At 44.7% G+C, this 16,393-nt stretch overlaps 1 non-coding gene across 1 annotated transcript; it reads left to right on the top strand.

The window, feature by feature from the left end:
* The first annotated feature begins 13,356 nt into the window (after positions 1-13,356).
* On the top strand, positions 13,357-13,417 carry LOC120396181. Its single transcript, XR_005593040.1, has one exon. It is a non-coding gene; the product is annotated as a U7 small nuclear RNA (small nuclear RNA).
* Positions 13,418-16,393: the final 2,976 nt, after the last annotated feature.

Raw genomic sequence — 16,393 nt, 5'->3', positions numbered from 1 at the left:
ACGCACCAGTTGGAAGTAACGGAGGAGGAGAAGGACCTAGGTGTCCTGGTTGATCGTAGGATGACTATGAGTAGGCAATGTGATGTGGAAAAGCTAATGCGGTCTTGGGTTGCATTAGGCAGGTATTTCTAGTAGGGATAAGGAGGTGCTAGTCCCGTTATATAAGGCTGAGACCTCATTTGGAGTATTGTGTGCAGTTTTGGTCTCCCATGTTTAAGAAGGATGAATTCAAACTAGAACAGGTACAAAGAAGGGCCACTAGAATGATCCGAGGAATGGAAGGCCTTTCGTATGAAAGGAGACTTGAGGAGCTCGGTTTGTTTTCCTTAACCAAAAGAAGGATAAGAGGAGATATGATTGCACTCTTTAAATATATCAGAGGGATAAATACCAGGAAGGAGAGGAATTATTTCAGCTCAGTGCTAATGTGGACACGAGGACAAACGGATATAAACTGTCAGTCAGGAAATTCAGGCTTGAAATTAGTTTCTAACCATCAGGGAGTGCAATACTGGAACAGCCTACCGAGGGAAACAGAAGGACCTCCATGACTTTAAGATTAAGCTAGATAAGTTTATGGAGGATGGTATGATAGGATAACCACTGGTAAATAGTACAATGGGTCAATGGTATGATATAACCTTTTCCAGAGGGTTTGGCTGGAGAGTCTTGCCCGCATGCTCGGGTTCAGCTGACCGCCATATTTGGGGTCGGAAGGAATTTTCCTCCAGGGAAGTTTGGCAATGGCCCTGGAGGTGTGGCCTGCATCTTGCAGGAGGTCAGACTAGATGATCATAATGGTCCCTTCTGATCTTGAATTCTATGATTCTATGATTCATTGTAGAACTGTATATGGTCTCCCTTCCTATAGGTAATAATTGGAGATATACCAATCTCCTAGACCTGGAAGGGACCTTGAAAGGTCATTGAGTCCAGCCCCCTGCCTTCACTAGCAGGGCCAATTTTTGCCCCAAAGCCCTAAGTGGCCCCTTCAAGGATTGAACTTATGACCCTGGGTTTAAGCAGGCCAATGCTCAAACCACTGAGCTATCCCTCCCCCCATAGGAGAAACATGTGCATATACTCAGTGCTCCCACATGGTGGTCAGAACAATATGAATTAGAACCAGAGGACACTAGCCAGGAGACTGATTACTGAGGGGAATTCCAAAAGTGACAGCTAGCCAAAAAGTCCAGCCAAAGAGCCTTAAAAATGCAGTCTTGCATCACACTAGTACAGTAGCTATCTTAGACTTAGATGACATTGATGCATGGAGTTCCAACAAATCCCCAGTGGTCTCTCGGGTCTGTCTCATTTCAAGTTAACCAGTATTGTAAAGCGCTGTCATCTATCAGTGGTCCCTTTATCCATCTTTTATCTGAGTGCTCGGAAGGGATCTTGTGATCCCCTGTGTGGAAAGGATGCAGAAGATTGAAATCTTGGTTTTCAGTCTTATAAATAATGATAGTTCATTTTATTTTTATTCTAGCAGATGATAGGAGCATCACTGAAGAGGTCACTCCTCAGCAGGAAGATCCTGAAAAGACAGAACCACACTGGACATTAGCTGGGAGACCAGCAGGGGATATTGCCCAGAATCCAGACTGTGGAAAAATCTCTGAGAGTCAGGGCAGGTAGGAAAGGAAAGAGGGAAATTTGTAGGGAAGAACCAGGGTAAATCAGTTCACCATGAAAGAGGTTTGGGGGGACACAAGAGCATCATTGCCCAGGGAGAGAGTCCAGATACGTGTATAGGATATGGGAAAAGCTTCTGTCTGAGATCAAATCTTATTACACACCAGAAACTCCACATGGGAGAAAAACCTTATAAATGTATTGAGTGTGGGAAAAGCTTCCTTCAGAACTCCAAACTTAGTCAGCACTAGGGAATCCATGTGGGAGAGAAACCCTATAAATGTCTGGAATGTGGAAAAGGCTTCACTCTGAGCTCCACACTCATTCGTCATCAGAAAATCCACAGGAGAGAGAGGCCCTACAAATACACCGGATGTGGGAAAAGCTTCAATAAACACTCAACGCTTGCATGGCATCAGAGAATCCACACCGGAGAGAAACCCTTCAGATGTTTAGTATGTGGGAAAAGCTTCAGTCGGAGTTCAACGCTCATTCGGCAGCAGAGAATCCACACGGGGAACAAACAGCATAAATGTGCTGAATGCGGGAAGAGATTTAGTCAGAACTCAGATCTGATTGTACATCAGAGAATCCACACAGGCGAGAAACTCTATGCTTGTACTGAGTGTTGGAAAAGTTTTAGCTCCAGGTCAATGCTTATTAAACATCAGAGGATCCAAACAGGACAGAGACCCTATAAGTGCCCTGAATGTAAGAAAAGCTTCTCCTGGAGCTCAGACCTTATTCATCACCAGAGGATCCACATGGAGGAGAAACCCTATAAGTGTGGGAAAAGCTTCAGTCAGAAATCACAACTCATCCAGCACCAGAAAATGGTGAGTCCTGAGGGTCTGGGCTGACAAAGGGGACATTCTTCTTACCATCCACTTGACATTTAAAGCACACTTAACGTTGGAGGAATTTAATTTATGCCACTTTACAATTTAATTATCTCCCTTTTTCCAATTTTTTCCTCCTTCCCTCTTCTTTAAACAAAACAAGCCCACAAATCTCCCTGACTCTCTCCCTCTTCTCTTTTCTTTGCTGCTTCTCACTCTCCTTCACTGCATAAAACAAACCCACAAAGCTTTCAGGGGGACCCTGTGCAGTTATATGCCTTCCTCATGTATCCTGCCTCTTACACTCAGGATGCTTTTCACGCTCCCTAATGCAGCTGCTCTATCCTCTGCTACCCAGCTAGTGACTGACCATTAGGGTTGTCAGCTGAGTAGGGAACGCTTCCTGTTTCAGATACAGATGACATTCGAGGAAGTGGCTGTGTATTTCACCCAGGAAGAGTGGGAACTTTTGGATGAAAAGCAGAGAGAACTCTACAGGGATGTCATGTGGGAGACATTTGAGACTGTGATCTCACTGGGTGAATGATTGTTTTCATTTGCTTAATAAATTCTGCCTAAATATTTAACACATCATGACATCAACTGTTTTCTGTCTCATGAATAGGATTTGTGGTTCCCAAACCTGATGTGATCTCCCAGATGGAACGAGATGAGACAGACCCGAGAGACCATTGGGGATTTGTCCCAAATCTCCAGGCCACCAAAAAAAGAGAGGTTCTGAAAGCTACCCAGACAGGTGAAGAGTAAGTTGTTGAATCAACTGAGAAACTATCCATGAGTAAAGTATAATGCTGGAATTCCAAGACAGCCATCAGTTAATACAGTAATAATATTTGGTGACCATTATAGTGTTTCACATGTCCAAAGGGCATTCATTTAGTGAATTGGTGTCAGAGTTACAAGTAGGATTTAGGCATTCCTGGATGCTAGCCCTGTGCTTAGTCCTTCAGTCCAATGGGTGTTAGGCATCTAAATATCATTAAGGATATGAGCCTTAGGGCCTGTCTACATTACCCACTGGATCAACGGGCAGCGATCGATCCAGTGGGGGTTGATTTATCACATCTAGTCTAGACATGATAAATCTACCGCTTAGTGCTCTCTCATCAATTATGGTACTCCACCAGGGCAAGAGGCACAGGCGGAGTCGACAGGAGGGCATCAGCCATCGACTTACTGCAGTGAAGACACCGTGGTAAGTAGATCTAAGTACGTTGACTTCAGCTATGTTATTCACATAGCTGAAGTTGCGTAACTTAAATCAATCCCACCCAACCACCAGTGTAGACCAGGCCTAGGTCTTCATTACTCTGCTTCAGAATTGGCCCCATCCTTTCTCTAAAGATTTGGTTCCTGATTATCAGTCTCATAAACAGTTTTTAGATTTGGGATAAACCCTTTGCCATTCTTAGTTCTGGGGTTTGAAATTGTTTTCCCCCAAAGAAATCATATATATTTTTATTTCAGCAGATGATGATATCTTCTTGAGTGAAAATAAGGAGGAGAATTCTCTCCTGAGAATACACAAGACAGAGAGACTGAACATGTGTGCAGACCTTATTAAACATCAGAGATCGCAAATGGGAGAGAGGCCATATAGGTGTTCTGAGTATGAGAAGAGTTTTAGTCGGAAATCAGATCTTACTCGACATCAGCGAATCCACACAGGAGAGAAACCCTATAAATGTGCTCAGTGTGGGAAAAGCTTCAGCCAGAATTCATTGCTCACTCGACACCAGAGAACCCATGGGGGAGTGAAACCCTATGCCAGACTGAGTGAGCCCACCAATTCCTGTGGAAGATACATTACTAATGCAAGAGAGATGGGACAGAAATCAATGAGAGCTGCACTTTATTGGGGCACATGGGCAATATGTGGCACTGACAAAAATAAACAGATTAAAAACTACATCATGTGAGGGAAGTGGTGCAGCAGTGATTAGGAGAGGGAGCATGTGCTAAGGTGACTGATTCTTTGGAGGTCGTTTTGTTGGCAAAATCCTTCCCCAGGAGGAGTGTGTGTTGTGAGAATGGAACACCTGGAATTGATGAGAGACGGATGGGAGGTATAAACCAGAAGGTGAGGGAGCTGGATGCTAAGCACAGTGCGCTGAAAGGAGCAGTCATTGTAGAGATCAGGGGATGGATGTGTAGAGCCAGAAGGAGAACAATGTGGGTTGTGGGGGATCAAACATTTAGGGATCATTGGGGTTGTAACAATCTTGGGGTTCATTAAATAAAAAAACAGTGAATGAGAAAGGAATACAATTTCAATAAAACAAACTGGAGAGCTAATGTGGTGAACTGCACACAGCCATACACCCAACCCCCTGTATCCAGGGTACACCCAACCCCCTGTATCCAGGGCACATCTCCAAATTCCTATGTTCATAAACCCAATGTGTCACCTACCTAGTAAGGAGAGGTTACCAGCATATCACCCTTGATTGAGTCTCTACCACTCACTTCAAATACACATTCCTCACGCAGATTAGCAAGTCTCTATGGTCTTTCAGGATGTTTAATTTCTCATTCTGGTCTTCTCAGTATCAACCTTTCATTACAGTCTGAGTTGTTCTCTTGTTCGTTGGCAGTTTCTCCTTTGTACATTGATGATAAAGGATCAGTCAGATGGGAATTGCCGGAGTCCACATCTACTGTCAATGTGTTGGTACTTTCTGTATGTCTACACTACGAAATTAGGTAGAATTTATAGAAGTAGTTTTTTTTAAAATTGTTTTTATACAGTCGATTGTGTGCGTCCCCACACAAAAGTCTTTTTCATAAGGTTCTTTACTGTCTGTATAAATCTTTCCACAAATCCATTTGATTGGGGATACTTTGGATTTGATGTTTTGTGATGAATATCCCAATCTATGGCAAATTGCCTAAAATCTGCCCTGGAAAGTTGCAGTCCATTATCACTAAAGACTTCATCTGGAATTCCATGCTTGGAGAAGATTCCCTTCATGCTAGCTATCACTGACTTAGTATTGTGCAGTGTGCCAATGTCTGGATGCAGAAAATAATAATTTGTAACTCTTAAATAATCCTTTGGTTGCCAGGTATATAAATCCGTGCCTACCTCCTCATAAATCCTTTGTGGAACTGGATGAGGTCTCAGTGGCTCTGCCTGTTGGCATGGCTTGTATTTCAGCATGAAAAGCAGTTTCCGACCACATGAGTAATGTCATGATTGATCCGTGGCCCGTACAGCACCTCTCATGCTTGTTGTTTGCACTTCTCAATTCCTAAATAACCCTTGTGGATCTTCTGTAGCATTTCTTTATGGAGGCTCCTTGTAATTGCAACCTTACTGCCCTTGAAAATCACCCCACCTATCACAGTAAGCTCATGTTTGCAGTTCCAATACTCTTTTATACTTGGACAGCAACTGCGTATTTCTTCAGGCTACGCTTTAATTATCACTTCTTTAAGGATTCCCAATGATTCATTTTGCTCCATTTCCTCTCTTATTTGTTGCAGTTTCCTGTTAGCTGTGGGAATTGACTTTACAATCAAATCTACATAGGCTTGCAGCTCTGTCTCTAAAGTGTTCTCTGGTTTCTCCCTTTGACTCTGCTTTCAGTTGCAAACACAGGAGTTAACTTCAAAATGACTGCAGTTTCCTTCTCATTCAGCACTTCTGACATGATCTTGAAGTTCATTAAATAGCAAACCAGTGAATGAGAAAGAAATAAAACTTTAATAAAATGAACTGGACAACTATTGTGGTGAACTGCTTCACACAGCTCTCCCCACCCCCACGGCCTCCAGAGCACATCTCCAAATTTCTATGTCCATAATACTGTCCATTATGAGGGAGCATCTCTAAAGTATAATATTCTACAAACATATCTCTACAAGTGTGGTGTTTGTTTTGAAGGGGAAATAGCTGGGTGCTGTGTTGATAATCAGCTTGGGTAGCAGGAGAGTCGTGAATTAAAAGGAGGAGACTATTTTAAACAGCTTGATTCCTGTGATTACAGCCTTGAAGGTGTCCATATATCCTGACTGTACTCCCTCCTAGGCTTTTGATTGCCATTACATGCTGTGATGCTCTGTACCTCGGGGGAACACCCTACACCCCCATGTTCATCTTTATAAAATGATTGTGTGGTATCCACTGCAAAGTTTGTCATGTTGAGTGTCTTCGGAAGGCTCATGATGCACTGAGCATGGTTGTTGTAGTGATGTTATAATAATTTTTACAGTGATATTATAGTGATGTTATAGATTATAATTTCATGTATATAGTTATGAGGCTGAAAATGTATCCTCGTGCCTTAAGGGAAGCCATGCAAAAACTCTCCAAGAACAGAGAGACAGTTCACACCTCATCAGGGCAGGTATGGGACAAACCCAGCCCAGCCTCACAGGAACAAAGGGTGCTGGCCTAGGCAGCAACAAAAGAATCTGTTAGACTCTCCAGGGAGTCACCCTCCTTCCTTCGGTCAGTTTGGGACTGCGATGAGGTAATGCTCACCTGACTCTGAAGGGCAGAGGGGGTGGGAGAGGCAAAGCCAAGAGGAAGAAAGGAGATGATAAAAGGGAGAGACATTTGACTTGCTCTCGCTCTCTTCCACCTACATCTACAGACACCACACTAAGCAACTGAAGCGATGACCAAAGGGGAGAACCTGGCTGAAGAGCAACCAGCCAGCCTGTGGTGAGAAGCATCTTAGGCTATGGCTACACTTGCACTTCAAAGCGCTGCCGCGGCAGTGCTTTGAAGCGCTAAGTGTAATCAAAGCGCCAGCGCTGGGAGAGAGCTCTCCCAGCGCTGTCCGTACTCCACCTCCCTGTGGGGAATAACGTACAGCGCTGGGAGCCGCGCTCCCAGCGCTGGGGCTTTGACCACACTGGCGCTTTGCAGCGCCACAATTTGCAGCGCTGGAGAGGGTGTGTTTTCACACCCTGCTGCAGCGCTGCAAATTTGCAAGTGTAGCCATGGCCTAAGTGTGTAAGGACATTGAAAGTGTTAAGATCAGCTTAGAATGTGTTTTGCTTTTATTTCATTTGACCAAATCTGACGTGTTAAGCTTTAATTATCTTTATGGTTAATAAATCTGTTTGTTTATTCTACCTGAAGCAGTGTGTTTGGTCTGAAGTGTGTCAGATACTCTCCTTGGCCTAACAAGCCTGGTACAGATCAATTTCTTTGTTAAATTGATGAACTCATATAAGCTTGCAGCGTCCAGTGGGCATAGCTGGACACTGCAAGAAGGAGGTTCCTAGATTTGTGTCTGGGACTAGAGATATTGGCTAGTGTCATCCGGTTGCACAATCCAAGGAGCGGCTTACAGGCCGCAGTCTGTGCATGAACAGCCCAGGAGTGTGGGTTCTCACAGCAGAGCAGGGTAAGGCTGGCTCCCAGAGTCAAGGATTGGAGTAACCTAGCAGATCACCGGTCCGGATGACACCAGAGGGGAACGTCACAGATGCCCAGATCCTACACCCAATAGTTTGGTATTTTTCATAACACTTTAGTTTGCAGTGTTAAGTTTGCAATGTCTACTCAGATGCAATAAGAACTCTTTCTTCAATATTCTGTGTTGCTTAATCCTTGGTGCTAGGGTCTGATTTCAGATGTTGTGTTTAAAAAGTGCTCTGGAACATCCTCTTAAGGAATCCAAAGGAAAAAGAGTTGCTCTCTGGGTGAATGTCAAATTTCTCTGAGATCTCTTGGGGACAATGAAAGGTTCCATTATTGGAGACACCTTTCAGGAATAGAATTCCTCTTCATGCCTCTATTAAAATTGACAGTATATCCTCACCTCATGTACTGTGTTCGAATTCTTCATCAGCAAAAAGAGAGCAGCAACAGAAATGTAACGGAGAAGGACAGCAGGACTGATTAGATGCATCAGAGTGGTGATTGGAAGGTAAGGTCTCACAAGTAGATATGAAAAGGACTCAGACTATTAATTTTGGAAGAAGAGTAAGATATATAATATGAAGGACATACAGGTGCCCTTTTTCCCCACCCCCTTCACATTTGTAAGAAGATGAGGACATTTGGATGGGGAAGGATAGCTCAGGGGTTTGAGCATTAGCTTACTAAACCCAGGGCCGGCTCTAGACCCCAGCGTGCCAAGCGTGCGCTTGGGGTGGCATGCCGCCGGGAGGGCGGCAGGCAGCTCCGGTGGACCTCCTGCAGGCGTGCCTGCGGAGGGTGCGCTGGTCCCGCGGCTCGGGTGGACCTCCCACAGGCGTGCCTGCGGATGCTCCACCGGAGCCACGGGACGAGCGGACCCTCCGCAGGCACGTCTGCAGGAGGTCCACCACAGCCGCCTGACTGGCAACCACCACAGCGCCCCCCATGGTGTGCCACGCTGCTTGGGGTGGCGCAATTGCTAGAGCTGACCCTGACTAAACCTAGGGGTGTGAGTTCAATCCTTGAAGGGGCCATTTAGGGAACTGAGGTAAAAATCTGTCTGGGGATTGGCCTTGCTTTGAGCAGGGGGTTGGACTAAATGAGGTCCCTTCTAACCCTGATAGTCTGTGATTACTGTACTCTACTCTCCTGATACCAGCCCCTTAGTCTTAACCAGAGTTAAGGAGAGAAACTTCCATATAAGAGCTCTTCATCCAGTTCCTTGTACTATTTCAAAAGCTAGAGACAGATTCTAGGAGACCCAGACATAAGCCCATGTGTCTCTTTTAAAGTTGGAGCCTTTACTGCTAATGTACTGTAATATACATCATAATGAATATGAGGATGCAAAGCAGGGAAAATTTTCTGCCCCTATTTCTTGGTTAAAGAATCATAAGAAAAGGATCAGTCCTGAGGCTCCGAGCACTAGGACTATTCAGAAGCCTGAGATGAAGCCCTTTCGTATTCTTCAGAGGTTTTATCTTCCTTAGACAACACAATGAGACTGGGAATGCTATGATAGCACCAGCTGGTTTATCTCAGTCTTATTCCACTTCTCCCCTCCAAAACCCTTGCATCAGGCTAGCAACGAGCGTACATACTCAGGGGGACTGGGCAAGCCTGAACAGCATGGGCTGAAGCCCATGCTGCTGCATCTTCACTGCTATTTTTACCCGTGCTAACTAAATTAAAGCTTGTGCAGGTATGCCTACATTGCTGCAATCAAGTCTCCAGTGGCAGTATAGACATATCCATAGAGTCAGCTGGCAAACAAACACTGAGTGACTGCAGAGAAGGGGTCTTAGGCCTGGATCTGAGAGCAGCTGCAGCACATTCACTCCAGTCTTTCAGGTTGATAGGTTTGTCCCTTGAGAGGAGAACCCCTGCCCAGCACATGGGCTACAAGGACAGAGACTCGTGACCAATAAGACCAGGACGCCTAGATACAAGATCCCCCAGCAGGTAGGTATCAGTCACCTACACAAAGGGGAGGAGAGATCATTAATCTGGGGCACAGGCTGGAGAGGCAATTTGGAGGGTGTATCAGTTGAGTTAGAGCTTTCCTGCTGGTTGGGTGTCTGGGGTTTGTTACTTTAGGCTCTCATGGGTCTCCTTTGATGCAATTTACCAGTGGTGGCACCTTTAATGGTCATGTGAATATATCCCTACTCACTAGGTGGGTGGCAAGAGGGCTAGAGTCAATCTGCCTGATGTAATCATTACTGGGGGAATTCCTGTCCCCCAAAGGCTGGAGAAGGGATCAGTGAGGATGCATGTCTGTCATTATATCTGAGGAAAGTCTTGTTAAGTATAAATCTGGTCATTGCTATGGTATCTCTACTGTTATCTCTAGGGTTAAAAATACTGTTTGTAAGAGCGAAAGAAAATCTCCTTGATATTAGCATATATCTTCTACTTTTGGTACAGTTACTCTGGGAAGCATAGTTTGTGTAGTTCAGTGGCTCTCAAACTTTTGTACTGGTGACCCCATTCACATAGCAAGCCTCTGAGTGCGACCCCCCCCCTTATAAATTAAAAACACTTTTTTATATATTTAACACCATTATAAATGCTGGAGGCAAAGTGGGGTTTGGGATGGAGGCTGACAGCTCGTGACCCCCCCATGTAATAACCTCATGACCCCCTGAGGGGTGCTGACCCCCAGTTTGAGAACCCCTGATGTAGTTAGAGGTCTTTTAATGTTTTTAAAGGGCTTTTTCTGTCAGGATTGGGCCGAGGACTCATGTCCAGATATCTTCATTTGGCTGGTTTGAAAGATGGTTAATGTTGATTTTTCTGTTTCTGCTGTTTAGATGTTTGGTTTAATTTGTATTTGTGAATTATGAAAGGAATGTAATCTGCTCTCTGATTTGCTGTTACTTGGTTACCAAACTTGAATCTGTCTAAAGCCTAGGACTTTTATCTCTAAGGTCTTTCTGATTGTTGTTTGGTGGGGAGTGAGGTGGTAGAGTTAGGAAGAAAAGACAATGTAAGGTCTGTGCTAGTGCAAAAGCCAAAGAAGTAGAGGCAGCATCAGCCTCTGAAGAGATGTCTGGAGACACCCAAATAATGCTGAGTTTTGACTTGTAAGGAGCTAATTAATTCATTGTGGCAGGTGGGCTGTATGTGGCCAGAAAGGCCATTGCTATCTCACTTTTTTTCTTTTCTTTTTAAAGAAAGTTTCTAGAGCTCATGGATCTAAAGAAACCCTTGAAAATGTGACCCTGGTGTAACTGATGCAGACTGCCTGGAACAATAGCTCTGTGAGGGGTGAATTTCTTCAGTTGTCTCAATGGTGTGTGAATTTCTTTGCCCCCTGCCAACACCAGCCCACCTGGAGAAGAGCAGAGCAGGGTAAGTCCTTCCGCACAGGCAGCCACTGGGATGGATTTGTGGCTCCCTGGGATCCTGCTCCTGTCTCTCTGCAGGATGGGGTGAGAGACAGGGCTGGCTCCAGGCACCAGCGAAGGAAGCAGGTGCCTGGGGCGGCCAATAGAAAGGGGCAGCAGACTGTCCGCTATTGGGGCGGCACGTCCGGGTCGACGGCGGCAGCAGTTTGGTGTCAGCTCAATCAGTCTGCTTCAGTTTTTGGCGGCAATTCAGCGGCAGGTCCTTCACCCCCTGTCTCCCTCATCAGCGGCACTTCGGCTGCAGCTCAATTGAGTTTTTCTCTTTTTTCCCTTTTTTTCCTTTTTTTCGCCGCTTGGGGCAGCAAAAAAGCTGGAGCCGGCTGTGCTGAGAGAGGACCCCTGCAACCATTCCTGCTGCTCCTGGAAGGGTGAGGTGGGGTGGGGTGGGGTCTGTTGCCACTCCTTGGCACAGAAATTTGCCCCATGGCATTGCTGCCTTTCTGGTGGGGAAAAGGGGAATGGTTTCCTTCCAGTTCTGTTCTTTGTGTGAGTACAACCAGAGGAATGGGGCTGGACCACTACAGGGCCCAGGATTGCCTTTATCTGGCCAAGTCTGGGTTTGGGGAGGAGTACCTTAAATCTCTAACACTGTGGATTTGCTCAGTTGCCGCCATTGGTGCTCAGCCTTCAGTGGAGCCGAGACAGGAAAAGACACTATTTGCAATGAGGGAGTTGCTGCATTTTTTTAAAACCTTGAGGTGCAAATAGTACAGTGGTTCTCAAACTTCATTGCACTGCCAACCCCTTCTGATAACAAAAATTACTACATGACCTCAGGGAGGGGGACCGAAGCCTGAGTCCTGCTGCCCTGGGTAGGGGACCAAAGCCAAAGCCTGAGCCCTGCCACCCTGGGTAGAGCCAAAGCCAAAGCCCACGTGGTTCAGCCACGCTGCTCAGGGCTGTAACCAAAGCCTGAGCTCTACCACCCAGGGCTGCAGCCTTTGGGGTTTGGCCCCAGGCGGTGGGGCTCGGGCTTTGGCTCCAGACCCCAGCAAGTCTAATGCCTGCCCTGGTGACCCCATTAAAAAGGGGTCACGACCCACTTTGGAATCTTGACCCAAAGTTTGAAAACTGCTGAAATAGCAGCTGTGCCTGTTAACCCTAGCGTTTGCATTGCTACAGCCAGTGGTGAGCTGGAGCAGGTTCCCACAGGTTCCCAAGAACCGGTTGCTAAAATTAGACCTCTGTGGAGAACCGGTTGTTAAAGGGCCAGGGGGTGGGCAAAGAACTCTGATCCACAGGCCAGACCATCCTGTTGCTCCCAGGATTCCCAGCTGGGGAGGCTGAGGCTCCCCCGGCCCTTCCCCAGCTTCCCCCCAGATGCAGCGGGGCCAGCTGCCGGCACCAGCTGGGCAGCTCAGCAGAGCTCCTGAGTCATCCTGCTGCTTTGAGCTGCCAGCAAGGTAAGGAGGGAGAGAGCTGCAAGCTCTAGGGTTGCCGGGGGGCAAGTGGGGCAATTTTGCCCCAGGCCCAGCAGGGGCCCCTCTCCCCACGGGTATGTCTCCCCCCGCCCCGGCCCCTCCCCCACTTACCCCCTTAAATCAGAACTTTTTATAGGGAACCAGTTGTTAAGATTTTGGCAGCTCATCACTGCCAGCTACAGCAGTGGCTGCAATCCAGACAATCACCAGCCTAGGCCAGGCCTGAAATCTTTTGTCTAGTTAAAAGCTCCTTTGTCTACCTATTCATGAATGAAAATCCCCAGTTGTAAATGGTTCCCTTCCATTCCTCATACTTTGGTAAAGTTTGTCTCTGATTTTGGAGGTTCATGGTTATGTGTCCAAGGCCCCGCACCAAGCACTTGCATTTGGGAGGAGCTGTGTGTTATTCAAGGTCCTCCTATGGGAGCAAGTGCTAATTTGCATACCACAGGAGACAATTAAATACGCCTTTTGACATTATTTTTGGGGAAATACTTGTTAAGAATGAATCACGTTGTTATTTAATTTCCATTGTTATCTATCAGTTTGAATTACTGTTGGAGGAAGAGAGAATGGGAACGTTGGAGTTGAGTCACCCTGAACTTAGTAGATATCATCCAAGTTTGGGTAGTCACACCGGGCAGTGTAATTTGTGTTACTATAGCTCTTTTAGTATTTGTTTAATAGGGTTTTCTGTTGTTACAGAAGACCTGTATTTGGTTAGTTTGAAAGAAAAGAATTGTTTTGAGAGGGTTTTTGTTTTTTTAGTATTGTGTATGGTGTTTTTTAAGATGGTCTCCAACTTGAAAGGGCACAAGGGTGTGATGTGATCTATGAGTTAGTACCACCCTTGTGCCCTTTCAAGACTTAATCCAAGTTTTAGAGGTTTTTTAATTCAGGCTTTTGGTTGTGGGGGAAGGAGCAGAGTAAAAAAGAAGGTGGGGAAATACAATAGGGAACAACCTGGAGGAATAGGAGTAGTCTTAATCTCTGGACAGCTGGGGAGAGAGGTCCTTGGAATCCCACCTTTCAGTTTTTTTGTTAAGTAAGATTTTAGCATTTGTGATTTTGAAGACAGCTTTGGAGACATGACCCTGGTGTAACTGATGTAATGATACTCTGCAGACTGCCTGAAACAATAGGTATGTGAAGGGTTAAATTCCTCAATTGTCTCAATGGCATGTGAATTTGTTCACTCTCAAGGCATTGCCAACATGAGCTGGGCCAAGGACTCTGTGTGAGGCAGGAGGAGAGAGGAGCAGGCCAAGTGCTTCTACACCAGTGGTCACTAAGATGGATTTTTGGGAAGTACTGTGATGCGGTTCTGCCTTTTGTGAGGTGGGGGCAGAAACGACCCCTGCTGCTACTCCAGCTCAGTATTGCCAACCCCAAATTTTCAAAATCATGAGTCTGGCGGACCAAAAATCATGAGATGGGCTTTAAAATCATGATTATGTAAAAATATTGGATTTCGAGTTCTGATTATTTGCCTTCTGCTGTTTGAGCCTTTAAGGTGCTGCTACTGAAAGGACTGCAGGTGTATAAGTGTGTCTGCTGCCATTCTTTGGTGAGAAAGTGGTTCCATGTCACCATCTCTCTGGGTGGAGGAGAGGACCTCCTTTCAGTATTATTCTAAGTGGGGCCAGAGTGTAAGAGCCAGGGGATGGGGAAGGGCCAAAGTGGGGCCCCAGATTGCCTTAATCGGGTCATGGGTGTGGGTGGGTGTACGGGGAGCAGTGGCAGATTAATTCACTCTGAGATATAGTCAGGAATGAAAGCACTTTGGTGATGGACTGGGGGATTCCAGCTCCTCCTCTCTAGTTTGGGTCCCTGTAATGTGTTCATGGCAGTTCCTCTCACTGGACTGAGGTCACTAGCACCATCACCAGCCGTTAGAAGGCCTTGACTAGGCTGGGTATTTGCAAGATTAAGCCTTTTTGAAACCTCAAGCTGAGCTCTCCCAATTAAGCGCAGTTAACTCAAGTGATTAATTTAAAACAAATTAACTCAATTTAAAAAAAATTAATCGTGATTAAGCACAGTTTTATTTTCACTGTTACACAATAATAGAATACCAATTGAAACGTATTATAAAAAATTTGGATGTTTTTCTACAGTTTCAAATATATTGATTTAAATTATGACACAGAATACAAAGTGCACAGTGCTCACTTTATATTCTTATTTTTATTACAAATATTTGCGCTCTAAAAAATATAATCTCTTTATCGTGAAAGTGCTATTTACAAATGTAGATTTTTTTTGTTACATAACTTCACTCAAAACCAAAACAATGTAAAACTTTTGAGCCTACAAGTCCACTCAGTCCTATTTCTTATTCAGCCAGTCATTAAGACAAACAAGTTTGTTTACATTTACAGAAGATAACGCTGCCCACTTCTTATTTACAGTGTCTTCTGAAAGTGAGAACAGGCGCTCACATGGCACGTCTGTAGCTGGTGTCAAAAGGTATTTGGTATCAGAGGGGTAACCGTGTTAGTCTGGATCTGTAAAAGCAGCAAAGAGTCCTTTGGCACCTTATAGACTAACAGACGTTTGGAGCATGAGCTTTCGTGGGTGAATACCCACTTCGTCGGATGCATGTACGTATTTGCTTTCCAGATACACTAAACATTCATATGCCCCTTCATGCTTTGGCCACTATTGAGAGGACATACTGATGGAATCAAAAATAATAATATAAAGTGAGCACTGTACACTTTGTATTCTGTGTTGTAATTGAAATGAAAATATTTGAAAATGTAGAAAACATACAAAATATTTAAATAAATGGTATTCTGTTATTGTTTAATAGAGCATTTAAAACTGTGATAAATCATGATAATCAATAGTAAAAAGTACAATCAAAAGCTTCTTTGTCTATCTATTTGTGAATGAATGTAGGTATGAAGACCCCGTTGTAAACGGTACCTTTCTGTTCCTCATTCTTCGTTAAAGTTTGTCTCTGATTTTGGAGGTTCAGGGCCATGTCTCCAAAGCCCCCTACCAAGCACATGTGTTTGGGAGGAGCTGTGGCTTATTCTGTGTCCGCCCAATGGAAACAAGTGCTAATTTGCATACCACAGGGGAACATTAAATATGCCTGTTGACATTATTTTTAGGGAAATACTTGTTAAGAATGAATCACATCATTATTTAATGTCCAGTGTTATCCTTTGGTTTGAATTACTGTTGTGGGGGAAAGAGAGAAAGCTGGAGTTGAGTCACCCTGATCTTAGTAGATATCATGCAGGTCTGGGTAGTCACATTGAGCAGCATAATTTGTGTTACTATTGCTCTTTTAGGGGTAGAGCATATGCTTTGTTTAACAGGGTTTTCTGCCTTGGTAAAAAACCCTTATTTGGTTAGTTTGAAAAAAAATAATTCTATTTTGGGGGTGGTATCTTTGTTTTTTAGTATTATATATGTATTTTTTTTAAATTGGTCTTCTCTGATGTGAAAGAGGAGGGGGGTGTAATCTGATCTGTAAATTAGTAGTGATTAATCCAACTCTTAGAGAATTTTTAGTTCAGGCTTTTGGCTCTGGGGAAGGAGTAGAGTAAAAAAGGTGGGGAAATATAATAGGGAACAACCTAGAGGAATAGGAGTAATCTTAACCTCTGAAAAGGTGTATTGGACAGGAGGGGAGAGAGGTCCTTGGAATCTCACCTTTCAGTTTTTTTGTAAAGT

This window comes from Mauremys reevesii, linkage group 1, assembly GCF_016161935.1.
Source record: "Mauremys reevesii isolate NIE-2019 linkage group 1, ASM1616193v1, whole genome shotgun sequence".
In the NCBI taxonomy this organism is placed as follows: Eukaryota; Metazoa; Chordata; order Testudines; family Geoemydidae; genus Mauremys; species Mauremys reevesii.
This window is presented reverse-complemented; position numbering and strand designations above follow the sequence as displayed.